The sequence below is a fragment of the Netta rufina genome, assembly GCF_964035555.1.
Source record: "Netta rufina genome assembly, chromosome: 3".
In the NCBI taxonomy this organism is placed as follows: domain Eukaryota; kingdom Metazoa; phylum Chordata; class Aves; order Anseriformes; family Anatidae; genus Netta; species Netta rufina.
Genome location: NC_140125.1, coordinates 86323818 through 86340725, shown reverse-complemented (window position 1 = coordinate 86340725; position 16908 = coordinate 86323818).

Sequence of the window (16908 nt, the reverse complement as noted above, 5' to 3'; positions counted from 1 at the left end):
TATTCATTCAACTTAAGCCATAGGGCTACACTAAGAAAAGGGCAAGAGAACCGCCCCTACCAAAGCCAGCACCCAGACTTCCACCCATCTATTTGGAGGGTAGGCTTTTATTACTGAGTATCAGTAAGAGTAAGCAAGGACCATTAGTAATCCAAACACCCTTAAAAATCCTGGGATGCCATTGCTGCAGCCAGCACAGAGCAGGCAGAGGGGATTTCCAGCCATCCTTGCAACCTACAGACCTGGTTTGAAGAGGCTCCTGGTTTGGCTTTCTCCATGGGCCTCTGCCCCTTTAATTGGCTGTATCAACATCTATCTTTAGAAAGCTCTGTTTTACTGTTCCAGTTGTTTTATCCAGGATAAAAGGGTCAGAAAGGAGTTAAACAGAGGTATGACTCCCCTCAGCATTTGGCTCGCAGGAGTGGACTTGGAGCAGTGTGGCTCTAGGTATCAAACTTTGGTCAAAACGCCCTTTAAAATTAATTTGCTTGTTTTAAATATTCTAAAAGTGGAAAGTATGTACCGTAAAATGTGTAAATACCCCCTACCATCTCACAGTAAGACTTTCAGTGAGAGAAATCTTCATGAAACACTCTTTGGTATCTTATGCTCCACAGTGCTTCAGAGCTGGGAATATTGCAAGCAATGAAGTATACTCAACACTATTTGTTTCTGCATTGCAAACCCTCGCTTTATAATGTTGTTTTTCTTCTCTTACATAAAAAAAGGAATAATTCTACTGTGTGTAAAAAGGAGTCCCACTGAAATCCTTAAACAGAGTTGATTATTATCTTGTAATATATCTGCAATTTTTAAACAATCTGTACTCTATGAAAAGAGCCTTGCCAAGTATTCTTTACTGCAAAGAATGGGAGGTAGGAACATTATTTTAATAAAACCTCTGAGTAGCTAAAATTAATAAAGACACAGGCCTTAACTTTTTTTTTTTTTTTTTTTTTTTTTGAAACAGTTAATCCCTTTCACTTTTATAGATTGACTTCTAACTTAGATCAATAAACATGAGAATTGTATCAGGCCAGTGTGGAGTGTCTATGCAACAGGGACTGGCTAGACAAGAACTTGCAAATGCATTAAGAAGCTATTTCCTAGTCGGAAGCAAATGAAAATAAAATAAACACACATGGAAAAGCAATTTGTATAAAATGGCTTGCAATTTTTTATGTAATGTTACCTGTTTAGGGAAAAAAAAATCGTAACTCTTTTCATTCTGCTTATAACACCTAATAAATGATGGTATCTGTGTATTGTTTAAAAACTGAGTCTTAGATTTTGTTCTCTATCAAGAGCAGGGAAGTGTGAAGACCCCAGAGTATTCTCTTCTAAGGCACCATGTTGGAGCGTATGGGTGTGTTGTCTGGATTTAAAGGGTGAGAGAAGTTTACAAATATAACATCAAAACAGCTTGTACTGTTCCTCAGTGGACCACATCCTGGGACCTCGTTCACATCTACATGAATACTGAACTTGCTCTGTTGAGCTTATGGTCCACGTGGACTCAAGTAACCATCTGCATGGTTGTGTATTGCAGTGTGTTACAGCTCGCTTTCACAAGGAGGACAACCAGGCTCACCAAATAGGAAGCCGGTGTGGTCCTGCTCCATGCTTTTGCTCCAATGGATGCCTCAATCCCTTGAGGACGGAAAGGGGAACTCAAGCAACCACTGACTGTATTTGCAGTCTCTTTGCCATTATCTGAATGGTGACCCAACATCTGGAGGTGGGAAGGTGCACAGAACAGAGCAGCATCAGGGCTGGTGGTGGTGGCATTGCAGGACACAGCCCCGGTACCCATTCCTTGCTGCCACCTTCCCCTTCCTGGGAGGGAGGAGAGGTGAAGAGGTATTGCTGACCCCAGCACAGCCACAGGGAACCCAGCCCAGCTCCTCTCCATGAGCCCCCATGTCACACAGGGAAAGGCTTCTCTAAAGGAAGGCCAGCAGGCAGGTATCCAACACACAGAAGCATCTCAGGTGCCAGAGCTCGGTTGTCCATACTTAAGGTAGCTTGTTTGCAGTCATAGAACAACTCAGGTTGGAAGGGACATCAAAAACACCATCATTTCCACGATGCCATGGGAAAAGGGAATCTAGACCAGGATTATCTAGCACTCTGTCCAATGCCCCCCTGCCACAACAGGGCAACCAGCTACTCAAGACAGCATGGCAAAAGCAGAATGCAAAATGCAATGTGATGAATTCCTTGCCTAAAGGGACCTACAGGGAGGGACTCTTTGCCAGGGAGTGGGGTGATAGGACAAGGTGTAATGGCTTTAAAAAAGGGTAGGTTTAGGTTAGACATAAGGCAGAAATCATTTACTCTTAGGGGGGTGAGGCACTGGCACAGGTTGCCCAGAGAAGCTGTGGATGCCCCATCCCTGGAAGTGCTCAAGGCCAGGTCAGATGGAGATTTGAGCAACCTGGTCTGGTGGGAGGTGTCCCTGCCCACAGCAAGGGGTTGGAACTGGATGGTCTTCAAGGTCCCTGCCAACCCAAACTATTCTGCAATTCTACGGTTCTTTGACGAAAACTTAATGACTAAAAGAAACAAAATAAGACTTAAAGTTTTTTTGTGCCCAATGGCAATGCTAAAGAGATACCAGGTAAAAACAGATATCTGCAGGATTTGGCTTTTGAGAACATGAGGTCTGCTACAACAACAAAGTATTGGGGAACATCCTCCAACAAACGCATTGCATAATTCAAGTATATTACTGAAAAACAAAAGAAAGAATGTGCTGAGAACAAACAGATTGTTAAGCAGCCTTACTGATACAAACCAAAGCAGAAGAAGTAAATGAATCCTTCTATCGGTAAGTTAATATTCTGAATTTAATTTCTGGGGTTTCTGCCAGGGCTTGTGTAACATGTTGATGCCTTGGTCTTTCCAATTCCCTTTGCAAATATTTCCATCTTTCACTATGCATTTTTCAGGCACCTGCCATGTTGTCCTGTAATGTAGCCTGCCTAATCAATAATTCAAACGTAATCTAGTTTGCAACTGTATTAAAGTTGTGCATATTTTGCTGTATGAACTAATGCTATGAGTGAAATTTTGACCCCATTGACATCACTTGTAAATCCATTATTGATTTTCTTGAAGCTGACATTTCATTCTTGAAGAGCAAACACTTTTTCCTACATGTGCTCAGAATCAATATCATCTCTGTGGGTAGCTCCATTGATTTCAGCAACTCTCTTTACTTCTGGAGTAGGACTGTAGTCCGTATGAGGTAAGGAGCCACAATTACAGAAGACAGGATGGTTCCCAGAAAAAAAAAAAAAAAAAAAAAAAAAAGGACAATTCAATCTGTGCAAAGATAAGCAATATCTGTATCCCAGTTGCATGACACTTTGTTAAGACACAGCATGGTCACAGGAAAAAGATGGATCTTCCGTTTTGGCACATCTCAGCTGTACAATTATTATTTATTATAATGCAGTTTCTTGGAATCCTTGCTTGTATGCTTTTATATTCAATGGACTTCTCTGTTCTCTGAAGATGAGTAATTTTAAGAAAAGATTGAAACAATTAAGCTTGTGATAAGGGAGAAGAGAATTAACCTATTTTTACACTCTGTCAGGAAGCAGGAATCAAACTGTCTTGCTTGAGGGGTATTGAAATGAACTACCAAAGAGTTACTTCAGAGTTGTAATGGAAAGTCAACTAAGAAAAAAGAATTAAAAGACTGCTACATAGCTAATAATGGAGAAAGAGGGAACAAGTCATATGTATTTTCCCTTGACTTTTTCCCACTGTCAAAATATTGCTATTGCTAGAGAACTGTGATTCAAAAATAAACAAATAAACAAGAAAAGCAAAACAACAACAACAACAAACTATTTGGGTGCAGCTCTGTAATAATGACTAGGTCTAAATTTTATGTCCTGAATTTTTCATTGCCAAGTGCCATAATCTGGAAAAGCACAGATAAGGTTACAGATGGTTTTGGTAGGGTCATCAGAGCTGTTTACATAGATGGTTCCTTAAGTACTTAGGGATTTGGGCCCATATGCCTGTTTATACACACTGGTTAGCTCCACAGATTTCCTGCATGTGAAATGGTGTAGTGATTCTTATTCTTATTTTACATAATAATGTAAAATGTGAAAATGTGGATGCATCGCAGAATTTTGCACATGACTTTTGGGTGTGAATTTATAGGAACATCTTTCAAAATAGCCTTACTGCTTATGATAAATGTAGTAAGATTGGATCAAAACGTCCTTTCCTGGACAGCTTTAAGGCACATCCTTTTACTTGAGCTCCTGTTTGACTGAGCCATCTGTTTTTCTGTAAAAACAGTTTTGCACAAGCCTACTCTAATGAGCCTATTATGCTGAACAGAAATTATATTAGATATCCATGGAGAACCCGTCATAGATCACTCTAAATAGCCCTTTACTGTTCACATGTGTTTCAAGCAGAGAGAGAGCTGTTGCTTAAAGGATTTTTCTGGAGAATAGTGTAAAGCCAGGAGAAGGAAATTCACTCAATTAGCAGTTGTTGGCCTGGGTTACATCCCCAGCTCCCAATTTCTTAGAAAGGAACTAGGTAAGGAAAAATATTACATAAAGACTTACACATATATACATATATATCAGCAGTTTGTCTAAAATCGACCTCAGTGTGAGGTATATAAACACATTTGGGCTTGCACTGTTATTTCGAGGTTTTTGTTCTCTTTCTCTCCATGCAGAAATTTTCTCACCTCAGTTCTGTAAGGCTTTCCTGCTCCTTGGTATGCTGCCCCAGTTTTACCACACCGGGTCCTGGCAAGCACACCCCTGCTTACCACACTCCTATCCAGTATTAATACAGCTAGGTTTTATGCCCTAACCCTCTCTCTTTCCTGCACTCCCATGTATAACACATGGAAAAAGACAGGGAACAGATGCACCTATTTATCTTCATAATCGCACACAATTTCTGAGTCACAGCACAGGTAAGGGACCATCTGAGTCACGGAGGAGTGCTGTCCCTGGCTGTCAGAGAAAATTTCTTATCTCCTTGTTCGCTGTCTGTTGAGCTCTGCTTGCCATCCACTGCTTTCCGAGGAGGCTGCACTGGGAGCAGGCCCCCGCCTTGCAGCTGACACGTACCACAAGCCAGGTGACAAGAGCTCCTCTCCTGCTGACAGGGCCTGTGACTATATCCAGGCCTCACCCTGGGGCAGTGCCTCTGGCCCTGAGCTCTTCTCAAGCAGAAGCTCTTACTTTGGCAGCAAGATGTCCCATTTTGTCTGTTCCAGCCCCTTCAACACACCCTTCCCCAGGCCGCACGCAGCCTTTGACATCTGTGTCCCTGTCATGACTGCTGCTCCCTGCTCAGGCTGCTGCTCTGCGTGATTGCTGTAATTCAGAGCAGTGCCCCGGGCAGGCCCCTGGGTTTCTCCTTTTCCTTACCCAGTCTAGAGCACAGTTACTGAGAACTGGCCAGGAAGTGGCCAGGTGAGGAGCAGCCACCAGCTGGCTGGTGGGGAGCTTTGCTCCCCTCCGTGAATGTGTGTGGTTAAACAGCAGCTAGGCCAGCATGAGGGAGCTTTGAAAAAAAAAAAAAATTGTGAAGAATGAGGTGAAAACAAACTTACACAGGTCTCCATCTGTTCGGTTAAGACAAATAAGGACAAGGGAACTGTTTGCCCGCATGCCTTTTGCAGGGGTGGACTTGAAAGGACATGCTCTGCCTTCACCTCCCAAAGCCTCCAGGGCCCTTGGGAACCATGGTGCTGGCAAGGATGGGTCCTCCAGAAGTTCAAAGAGAGCAGGGGGGGTTCTTCTCCACACACATTTCCACCTCTTCTTGGCGATACAACTGCAAGATTGCAATGGGAGTGTAAGTAACATGAAGCAACCAAACCAAAATATCTCCGAGGAGGAAAGATCGCTTCAGGCAGCGTAGTGGGCTATCCCCTCCTATGTATAAACATTATTTTGCATAGAATAATATAAAGATCACATGCAGATCTTACACAGTGCCTGTTTTGGGAAAGGATGCTTTGTTCTGAAGTATTAAATAATGCTACAGGTGGGGTACTAGGGTGGATTAATACTGGAAATGTGGATTGATATTCAGCAACCTCAGTGTTATCAAAACAGTCCCACTTTGGACTGTGTTTATATGTAGCTTACCTCATACAAAATCCAGAAGTTTCATGTTGTTCACCTAAATGATAGGGTTTTTTTTCAGGACATTTTTTGGTTTCTTTTTGCTTGGCTACTACATGAGATTTAGTTCAGCCCAAACCAAAATATTTATTTCAGCTTCCTTTTGCCAGTACAATCTTTTTTTTTTTTTTTTTTTTTTTTTTCTTCAGATTTTAGAATAATCAAATCTTGAAATTAAATAGCTTTATTTCAAAAGTATAGATACAACATTATTTCATTTATTATTAGTTACTTCATTTTTTAGTGGATGAATATATTCACAAATGACAAATCTGAGAGTTTAAAGTCAAGCTGAGATCTGATTTGTTTATTCAAGTGAATAATCTATTTGCCCAAGACCAGTGCTCTGCTGTTGTAAATATAGGAGCCATTCTGCTATTAGAAACAGTAGTACAGCTAATGTAATCTGAAGAGATCCTTTCTTTTAAGTCAGTAGCGATAACGTACAAACAGTGAGTGAAATGCAGGGAAAGGCAGGGCTTTGAAGGTTATCGGATGAGAGATCACAGAAGACTGAGCAAAGCTGCATAGGACTGGGCTTGTGCACGGGCTCCTCCTCACTTACTCGCCCAGTTTTGAGAGTCACTGCCAAGCCAAACACAAACACAAAGACTTGTTGACAGCCTGTGAAAAGTGTTTTGAAGGCAGGGAGGCACTGCAGACAAATGCCAAATAATTACAGTGCTGCTGCCATACACTCTTGCCACTAAAAGTTTGATTTAAGCCTCGCTGTAGCTCTGCAGATGTTGGCATCTCTAAACATAATATTCTTACAGTGTGAAGCTTCTCTTAGGCTGTATTAATAAAATGAAAGTGTAGGCTGACTTGGTGATAAAAATTATTGGATTAATTGAAGAACTAAAGTGCAGGGGCTTTCCAAAAAGGGAGTCTTGCGTCCTTCCTATAGAGCTTCATCATTGTGCTTCCTCCTCCCCTCACTGCTATTTTAAGTACCACTGTAGTTCACCTCATGTAAGAAAAAAATATGAATTGGTACCCCTCAAATACCAAATGCTATCACGCTTTGGGACTGGCGAAGTACCACGTAGATGCAAATACTAGGCATTTATAATATCTATTCGTACAAAAGTTAAACTCAGCATGAAACAGTTAATCTAGGCAAAAGAAGAAAGCCTCTGTTTCAGCTTTGGGGCAGCTAGTTTATGCCTACTGACACAACAGATTAAGAAATACACTGCACAGTCCTGTAAAGCTGAATCGGCACAAAATGCTGGGCTGAGACACTGGTGATGAGACATCCAGTATCAGCTCTTGGGCAGAAAATACACCTCGGGCTAGGGCTGGGCTGCTCCAAGCCTCCTGGGTGAAGCCACAGCAGGCACAGGCGGTGCAGACATCTTCCACTGGGTACAGGGAGCAGCTCCTTCGCAATTGCTTGAGGGCGGTGAGACAGTTGGCAGAGAAGCCATCACAGCCCTGAAATTAAAATTACAAGCTGCTTTCCCATGGCAGTGCTGGGACACAGCATGGTGCTTTGTAATTATGTTTTAGGAGCCTCCGCCCTCATGCCCTAATTTCCAATTAACAGTTGTACCCTTCCAACTGCAAACATCCTGAAAATAGGGTGAGGAAGCCAGGAGGGACCATTCTGTGTAGGTCAGTAGCAGGCTGCAATCTGGAAAAACGGCTTTATGTCACCACCACCGTGTGGCCCAGCCGTGTGTCTGAAACCATCATCTCTTGAAGTCTCACTGGAGGAATAGCTAAAGCCACAGGGAAAATGGCCAGAGAGGGGAATGGAAATGTGGTAGAAATGGAAGGAGATGTGAAACTGAGACAAGGCAGTACAGCAGTGGAACACAAGTAATTAAAAATTATTTTCATACATTTATTTACATAATTTACATAATTATAAACTAATTCAATTTCAAAATGTGCAATTTAGATTTTTTTTTATTATTATTATTATTCTTTTTTTTTTTGTAATTTTCGTCTCCAAAGGTTTGTCAACAGACTTTTCCCTGTGGCTTTAGATGACTGGTCACCTGCTTTGATTGCCAAATGGCATGGATGAAACCAGAACACTGGATTTGTGATGGAGGCTGGTGGCACCTACTTTAATGAGAAAGGTGTGGGTGACTGCTAGAAATGCTCTGTTTTACCACATCTGAATAGGCAGGGTTTCCTTGCTAGGTTATTTGGTCAGTCTGTTGCAACTGTGAAGGACTCACCACTTGACCATCATAGAGATGCCTCCTCTGATACTCTCTCTTCCTCATGTGCTGGTGCAAAGAGGAGGCTTTCAGAACCTTCCTCTGCATAGGTCCAGTGTTTTCATGTGGGCAGAAATTAAGGAAAGACCGTAACCTCACAGGGTTAATTTAAAGCAACAACTTCGCCCATTTTAATAACAATAATTGAACACCTTCAGTATGATATTAAAAGGATGCTTCTCCCTTCATCTGCATAATAGTTTCCTTTTAACTTTAATAGTCCTTGTTCTATCATTTGTGACCAGTAAAATGTATTATTAGCAACAAATACAATGTATATAATAAGAGATTTATGGGCTTACATTGAACCCTATACCTGTCTGTTGCTGTTTCTTTACACTGCTGTTTTCTTGTTTGTTTTTGAAGAGGGTAAGAGTCTGGACAGCCATTAAAATGGAAATTGTGAAAAGTTTCACAAGGAAAGCTTTCCCACTGAAAAAAAAAAAAAAAAAAAAAAAAAAACAGATTTGGAAAAAAAAAATCAAAACAACTTTTATGAACCAGTCTGGTTTAATAAAGCTTTTCAACCAGAAATAATTAGGAAAAACTGTAGCACTTCATCTGAAGACTTAGGCACTTTATCTTGATATTATTTTTATTCATGTGAAACAGCAAAATTAGAGTTTAATGAGATGAATTTCGGAATCTTATCAAAACAAAAGGACTTTCACCTCATCAAAATAACCTTAGTAAATCCTTCATTTATATTCTAAAATCATTGTTTCTTCAGCTTTTAGAATATAAATGTATCTCACGGCAGGTGGAATTACCAAAATTTTATAACAAAAAATACACAAAAGAAATGTCTTGATTTGTTACTGTCAAAATTGATTTTTTTTTTAAAGTTTATTAAAGTTTTGAGTCTGGTGAAATGGTTGGGACGAGGGGTATCAACCAGGAGTTATTTTTCATTATGGAAATTAGGAAATTCAAGTTTTCTACAGGTAAAATAAAAAAGATGTAAATAAAAGGGGGGGGGGGGGGGAAGACACAATAGTCCTGCATTTAGATGTAATGAAATAAAAAAGGTAGAGAAAATATCCATTCTGATGGAAACTGTGAATGCCCTGACTATTTGAGTAGTACATAACAACACTTCAGCTCTGTAACTGGGGCTTCAGACTATTTGGATAGATTAGATCCTGCCTTAAAATGAAGCTACACTCAAACCAACACCCCAGCTGTGCCCATGGTCAGCATGGATTCAAAGTCAATGGAAATACAAATAATGGGTTTGTAAATATAGGGCAGAAGCTGAGATAAAACTTGGGTAAGAACCAGTATTGGATGTAAGGGCCACAGGCACCATGGAGAGTTACATAAATATGTCTTTAAAATTTGGGATTTTCTGTAATTATGTCCTCTTCAACTTGAATATTATGCGTATATCTACCAAATATTCAGGCATAGCTTTTTGGCATAGACCATTAAAATCCTATGTGTCCTCACCTGCCTGAGCAAAGCTATGTAGGCATCATATCTTGGCGTGTGGCTGACGGGTGTGACCTCTCATGGCACATCTGCCACATCTCCTCAGTGCAAGACCAGATTTAGAAAGAGAAAGACCCACTAAGCAGGGGATGGGAAAAAGGAAGACTCAAATCCTCTCCGAGCACCTCCAGGAGGCAGGCGGGATGGACTGGGGACCAAAAAAATGAGAAAGGTTCTGAACAAACGGCAGGTTCAAACCTCCTCCTCATCCCACGCCTGCTCTGGAGGAACGTTTGATGCCTGGCCATGAGCTTGCTGCATTTGGCCAGCCTTGACCCCACTGCTCACTTTGAAGAGGAGACCTAGCAGATCAACCTCCTTTGGCCTACCTGATGAAAGGTCTTACTAAAAGACTGCAGGGGCAGCACCACTGGACCTGAAGACATGGGTGAATAAGTCTGCCTCTGTCTTCAGTATTGGAGGAGTTGCAACATGACCACTTACCATTTAATGACCAATGCAGCTGGTATTACTGAGGACTGTATGTTGTAAAGTATTGGCTGCTGCTTCACAGTCTAGGGAGGCATCCACAACATTTCCTTTGCTCGCTGTGTAGTACAAGACTGATTACAAGCAAAGGGAAGACTATTAATTATATAATGAGCAAATGATTTAAACTGAAATGTTACTGATTTAGTAAGAGCTTTTATTGCACCATACACAAGCAGACGCATCTCACGTGAAAGACACGAAGCTTTTGATCATAGCTCTTCAGCAGTTATTAGTGCTAAAGCTTTTCCAAGCTACCCTGGACTGAAAGGTTGACGATGACCAGCAGCTGCACTAAATGGAAATCTTTCAGTCAAGGAGGAGGCGGGGACAAAGGACAAATACACATGTGCAAGACAAGATTCTGCATTACACTTCAGTTAATATTAACCCACGTTTTTATCCACTCTTGTCTGATTATTCCTGAAGTCTTTTGATAGCAGAAATTTGCTTCAGGAAAGTCTTCATTATTCAGCAGCTGGTTGTGCGTGAAGGGTTGGGAGGAAAGGAAACCTACAGGGGGCTGAGCTTAGCTGTGATTTTCATGAGTGGGAATCTCAATTCTGCCTGCGTGTGTGGATGTGAAGGATGAACAGAAAAGCATGGCCAATAACACAGGGAGTGCAGGAACAACGAGCTGTAATTCTCCAGTGCCACTTACCTCCTCTGAGCATCTGTTTCCGTGTAAAATAGGGAGAGCAGCATCTCGTAGAGCCACTGGGAGGATGAATATTTGAAAGGAACATTGGATCTGCAGATGTCTTTGCATTTAGCTGTAATTGATTGCTAAAACTGGCAAACAATCTGAGCCTGTTGTTCTTCGGGATGCCAACGCAGCCACTCCTCAAGGGCAACACCCAAGACAACACCACCACCCTGATCTGGAAAGAAATGAAGAAGCTGTTTTCCTTCCTTCCTCTTACTCCTCTGTGTCCCCAAGCCCCATTCTGCTCACGTCAGACGCCACAGTGATTGAGGCAGATGAAGCAATACTGTCCTTTATGTACTTTCCCATGCTTTAGAGAAAGAGCAACTGTGACAGTACAACGTAATTTCAGTAGATACACATCCAAAATACTCAGAATATTTTTGGTAACTTTTGTGCTGATTCAGTACAATCTGCAAACTCTTTGGGAGTTGTGTATGTTCTAGCACAAAACACCACCATTAGTTTTTTTTTTTTCTTACTGTTTTTGCAAGCCTGGTTGGAAGCTCAAGTTCATACACAAGAAGCTTCAAAGCCTACCGCTCTGTCACCTGCAGCAGTGGCACCACCCCTCCGTTCATTGTCATTACAGGGGTTCCTACACAGTGTCAAAGGCACAAGGACAACTCATCCGTGCATTAGCAGTGCTGGCGTGGTGATGCTCCTCCCAGCTCATGGCGTGGCTGCCTTGGTGCTGCATCTGCAGAACTCAGTTTGTTCTGGTAGCTGAGCAACACGTTTCTGTTGCACAGAGGGGCGATGAATCATGAGGGTGTTGGTTCAGGCTCAGCTTGGCTCAGCTTAGAGAAAGTCTCCACAAAGGAGCCTAACAAAGCCAGTACGGAGCTAGGAAAACACTCCCGTTGTCATTGTCACCGTCCAGGTCTGGGACTGATCTATGTAACAGATAGCATGCACAGGAAAAAACCCTGCCTGTGCTTCCAGAGTAGCTCAGGGATCTCAAAAGCCTCATTAAGCAACTAGAAAACAAATTATATTTATCTAGATTATTTTTTTTTCTCAAAGATTTCTACGTCCTCTATTAAACAAAAGCAGGGTCCTAGTGTTTGTGTGAGTGTGAACACAGAGACTAACAGCATCCAGACAGCAGCTCTTGGAGCAACAATGGATTTTAGTGCATCTGACAGAACTAGAAACTCTGAGATTCGATACCAGTTTTAGAAACACATGTAGACTTTAGGAGTGGATTTGCCTAAGCAAGTTTTCTCTTAACTTTGAACAAATTAATGAAAGTGTTATAACTATTGCTAACATTATATATACACACACACACATATATATATATATTTCCTACTAATAGAACAGGATATAATGAATGGCAGGGCTGGATCAATTGCACATTTTGCTAAGACTGGTAAATAAACAAGCAAAACAAACCATGAAAAATAGTTCTGGTGTGAGTAGGTGTGTAAATCTACAATTTCACAAACCAGAGGCTGTGCAAAGAGTGATACATTTGGTGCAGGCTTGGTTTATTTGTGAGCTGTAGCACAGATGACTCTTTTCCTTGGAAGGCAAATTTCCTTATCAGTGATCCTCCAGGTGGGAATATGGAAGGAACAGACTGCAAGTTTATCCCTTACTCCAGGTGTCATAGGTCTGTAACTTGAACAGCTTATTTCCTGTCATTTCTTTTTAAACATAAATCAACCTTGACTGGGTTTCAGCCCAAACGTCTAAAAGCCCTCCCCTAAACTGAACTTGCCTAAGCCACAAGTGTTTTCATTCACATTAGAAACTGACTGGTTTTCAAATCTTCTCATCTGTCAGTACTGGAAAGAACAACCTTGTCTCAAAATCAGACATGAGAGCTCTTGCTTTTCGAGAACCAGGCAATGGTCATGGCTTTCATAGCTGAGAAGGATCCTCTTCTGATTTTATTTCTTACTACCTCCCTTGTTATTTGTCATTGTCTCTTGCTAGGGGACAGGTTATACCTATGCTGATCTTCCTCAAAATCATTTCTGTTATTTTTCCCTAATTTGTTTCTGGCACAGTCACTTGGATTCTTTCAGACTTTTTCCTACCAAGTCTCTACTTTCCTCTAATTTACATTATTTATATTTGTTGATTAGCAGTGACATGAATTAGAAAGTGCTTTGGTAGTTGCAGTGTTGTCAGAACAGCTGTGGAAGAAAAAAGTAGGTGGGATTCATTTCTTCTGCTGTCCCTGGACCCAGAAGAGGCCCTATCCTTGCAATACAAAATGCATCCCTGAGAGCTGGGCCCTACCTTGTCTTCACCAAGGTCATTTCATGGGGGTATATGCATGTGATTTATTTTTCAAACTCCGCTTAATTCTCTGCCTGCTTCCTTCAACACCCCACAGACGTCTTTTAGAAACACCCATATAAAATGACAATATAAAGCACTTCTGTGTAGCCTGAATGTACAGATAATTCTCCATTAATGTTTTCTCAGGTTTCAAAGTGATAATCCATTGCACTCTAGGGAAAAATAAAAATACTACAGTACATAAAAGGTTTTCAAGTGGACACATAAGGTATCTGCAGGAGGTTAGGACTGTACGTGTGTCTTGACACAGGCATCAAATATCCCAAACTAACCAAGCAAAACCATGAACATTTGTTTTTATTAATGCTCCAAATACACTTAGTACAACAGATCTATATTTGGTTTTGGGGTTCCGTCATTTTCAAAAAAAATCTCCTTCCAAGCAGAGAGACAAAATTAAAATGATTGTCTGCTAGTTCCAGAAAGCAAATGGAGCTAGTTGACTGGCAACATCAGCGGGAAGGACTGATTGAACTGAACTAACCTTTCTCTGTTCTTAAATAAAAGAAAGATTTCTGTTGGAAAATGAGGGACTGTGTCTCTCACCACAATTGACAGTTGGGTGTGTTTCATGTGAAATAAGTTTGCAGGAAATGTGAAAGACAGAAGAGTTAAGAAATAGGCCTCTGAAATGGTTCTATGGGACAAAAATTCAGATAGCTGCTGCAGTGCACCCTCCTTTTACAGCTGACATTTTACAGTTGTCAGAGTCTAAGATGAAAATCATCTCCTTGTGCGTTCCTCCCCAGAGGATGAAGGGAGCCCAGCCTGAGCAACTTTGGTGTAGACATCTAAGATAGGTTAACCTATCTGTACATTTATCTCAGTTTCTGACACTTTGTGTATCATTTTCAATAACCTCAGATTTTAAGGCTCTTATCACTAGTCTTGCTTCTTGCATGACACTGCCGTGAACGTTCTTAATGAATAAAATGTCTGAGCATTGCCAAACTCAGCCTTTATCGTTTATTTGTCTGAAGTGTGAGATCACTTTTCCAACCATTTAAATGCTTACTTTTTCAATGGATTATTAATAATGATAATAAAATTAAAACAAAACAAAACAAAACAAAAACAAACAAGCCACCTTTGCCTGTTCTAATCCCTGGATCATCTCAAGCTGGGGCTAAAGCATAGCTCAGAATTTATGTCTATAGTGCACATTTTCTGTGCTGCTGAATTGTGGTTGTCTTGATTCTGAGCTCCCACGCAGATGTGGGCCCATATCGCTCAATGCTTTGCTGTCATGACTGGGCACATGTGCAAGACCTCCTGACCTAGAGAAACCTGCACTGGCCAAGGATCTCCTGCCCCAGAACAAGCTTGGGGCGATGCTCTGGGACTGGTGACTGCAATGGAGGAAGGACGACTACCACTTGTGCTGTGGGGAGCCTGCTGGAGGCCTCCCTCATGATCTCCAGCAGGTCTCAGGCACGGAAGGACTGTGAAATAAAGCAAGAACTGAAAAGGCTTGTTTCTCCCCATCGGCCAGGCCAAGAAAGCCAACCAGGCATCTAGGAAGCATCTGTGTCTCAGCATGCAAAATTTTCCCTGTTTGTGACTCTGCAGCTTCCTGTAAGCCTGCTCCTAGTGAAAGTGAATGGCAAAATCCCCTCTCATTCCATTTTATGGAAGACAGTTCAAACGATGGGTTCACATCTGCTTTTCTATCCCAGTAAACTAATGTAAAAATATTAACATCCCCTCCCTGTATGGATGACGTAATCCTGTTTTATGGAGTCAACCCCCATCATTTAACTAAGTTAAACCTACAGTCACAGTCTTGTCTGAGACAGGAGCTCTTCACTTCAGTTCTTTGCTTTATACTCTGCTGAGTTAGACCTCCACCAGGCAGATCTAGAAAAAAAAAAAAAAAAAAACAGTCATATGGCTGGAGTTTGCTATCCACTCCCCAAAAAGGAAAAAAAAAAAAAAACACACATACTTCAGTCCATCCTGCCACGTGTAGTGGAATAAATGGAGGACAGTGTGCAAAACAGGAAGATTTGACTGCACCATTCAGAAATGCTACCAGTACTTATTGGCACTACCACCACCTGATATCTGTACAAACAACCTTCCTTTACTAACCTGTTTTTAAACAGGTTCAAAAGGGAACCTGCTGCAGATATATATCTGAATGCCTATCCCACTTTGTGTAGATTTTTCCTTTCATGGCACAAAATAGACAAAAGACAAACACTATTATCAATGTAATTTCACCAGGAAGCATGTTATAAGTTCAGATCCAACATATCATGCCCTTGAGTTCTTTGAAGTTTATCCTAAACAAACCCAAGTAAATAATAATTAGTTTTGTATGGATTTATTTATTTTTAATTTATTTTATCAGAAGGCATAATGGACTCATATTTATTAATCATCTAGAAGCAGGCAAGTTTATCTCCCAGGTAGAAAAGTGTTAGGACCTTCATGGGCTCTCAAAAATTATCTCACAAGAATCTCAAGGATTTCATCTGTTTCACTTGCTCTAGGAAAGGCAGTCTGCTTTGTCAGATTGAATAAGACACCCAGGACAGTAGCTTCTAAAGTAAACCTTGAGCTGTTGATGGTATGCTTTGGACATTTCACTTTCTTTACATCAGCACTTGCTTGGCAAACAACGTCAGTAGTGCAAGCCGTGGTCTGTGGGCAGGAGGAAGGAGTTCACATTTTTAACAGCACTGTGCAAATAAGAAGTTATTTATTACATAGGACAAATAACAATTTGTTACATAAATTTATAACTTTCAAAATTGATCATTAAGTCCTCGCAATTAAAGCCCAGCCACTGACCACAATTTAGATTTTGATGTCTTGGCTGGTAACTTTTTTACAGTTACACTCTTTCCAGTTGTGTGACTTAGAAAGTAACCTTAGCTTTCTGTATTAGTAGCACCCATGTTGACTTCTCTTTATTTCAGTTCTAGAGACTTGGTTTTTGCGGTAAGGACGTTGTAATCCCTGTTATGGATTACTTGGTAAACACTAAGCGTGTGCCCTTGGTTTGTTCACTTAGTGAGCAGCTCTGGCTGAACGTGGTAGTTATAAAAGTATTGGAAGGAAGAGCTGTTGACGTCAGGTTTGATGGTCTTAGAAGTTTTACCTGTTACTCATGGACAGATGCCCAGAATAGTTTACACTGAGATTTTGTACAGTATCTAGAAGACTTTATGGGATGATGAGTTTGAACATAAGAAGCAAGTTTGGTAAATAGTTCAAATTTCATAGCCGTGTAAGATAGGTTTGATTCCTTGTATGTAAAAAAAATATCACTTCTTACTCTACATAGGAGAAGATGGAGAATATGTTGTAGTGACTGTATCAGCTTCTCTGCTTCCTGCGGTAACAGGTGGTTGTAGCTGCCCGTGCCCAGGCTGCAGGTTCCACCACCTGAGGGTTTTCAAATATGAACATGGTGAGCAAGGAGGCTGAAATTTACCACAGGGCTAAAAACTGCAAACAGAGATACTGTGAGTAATATGTT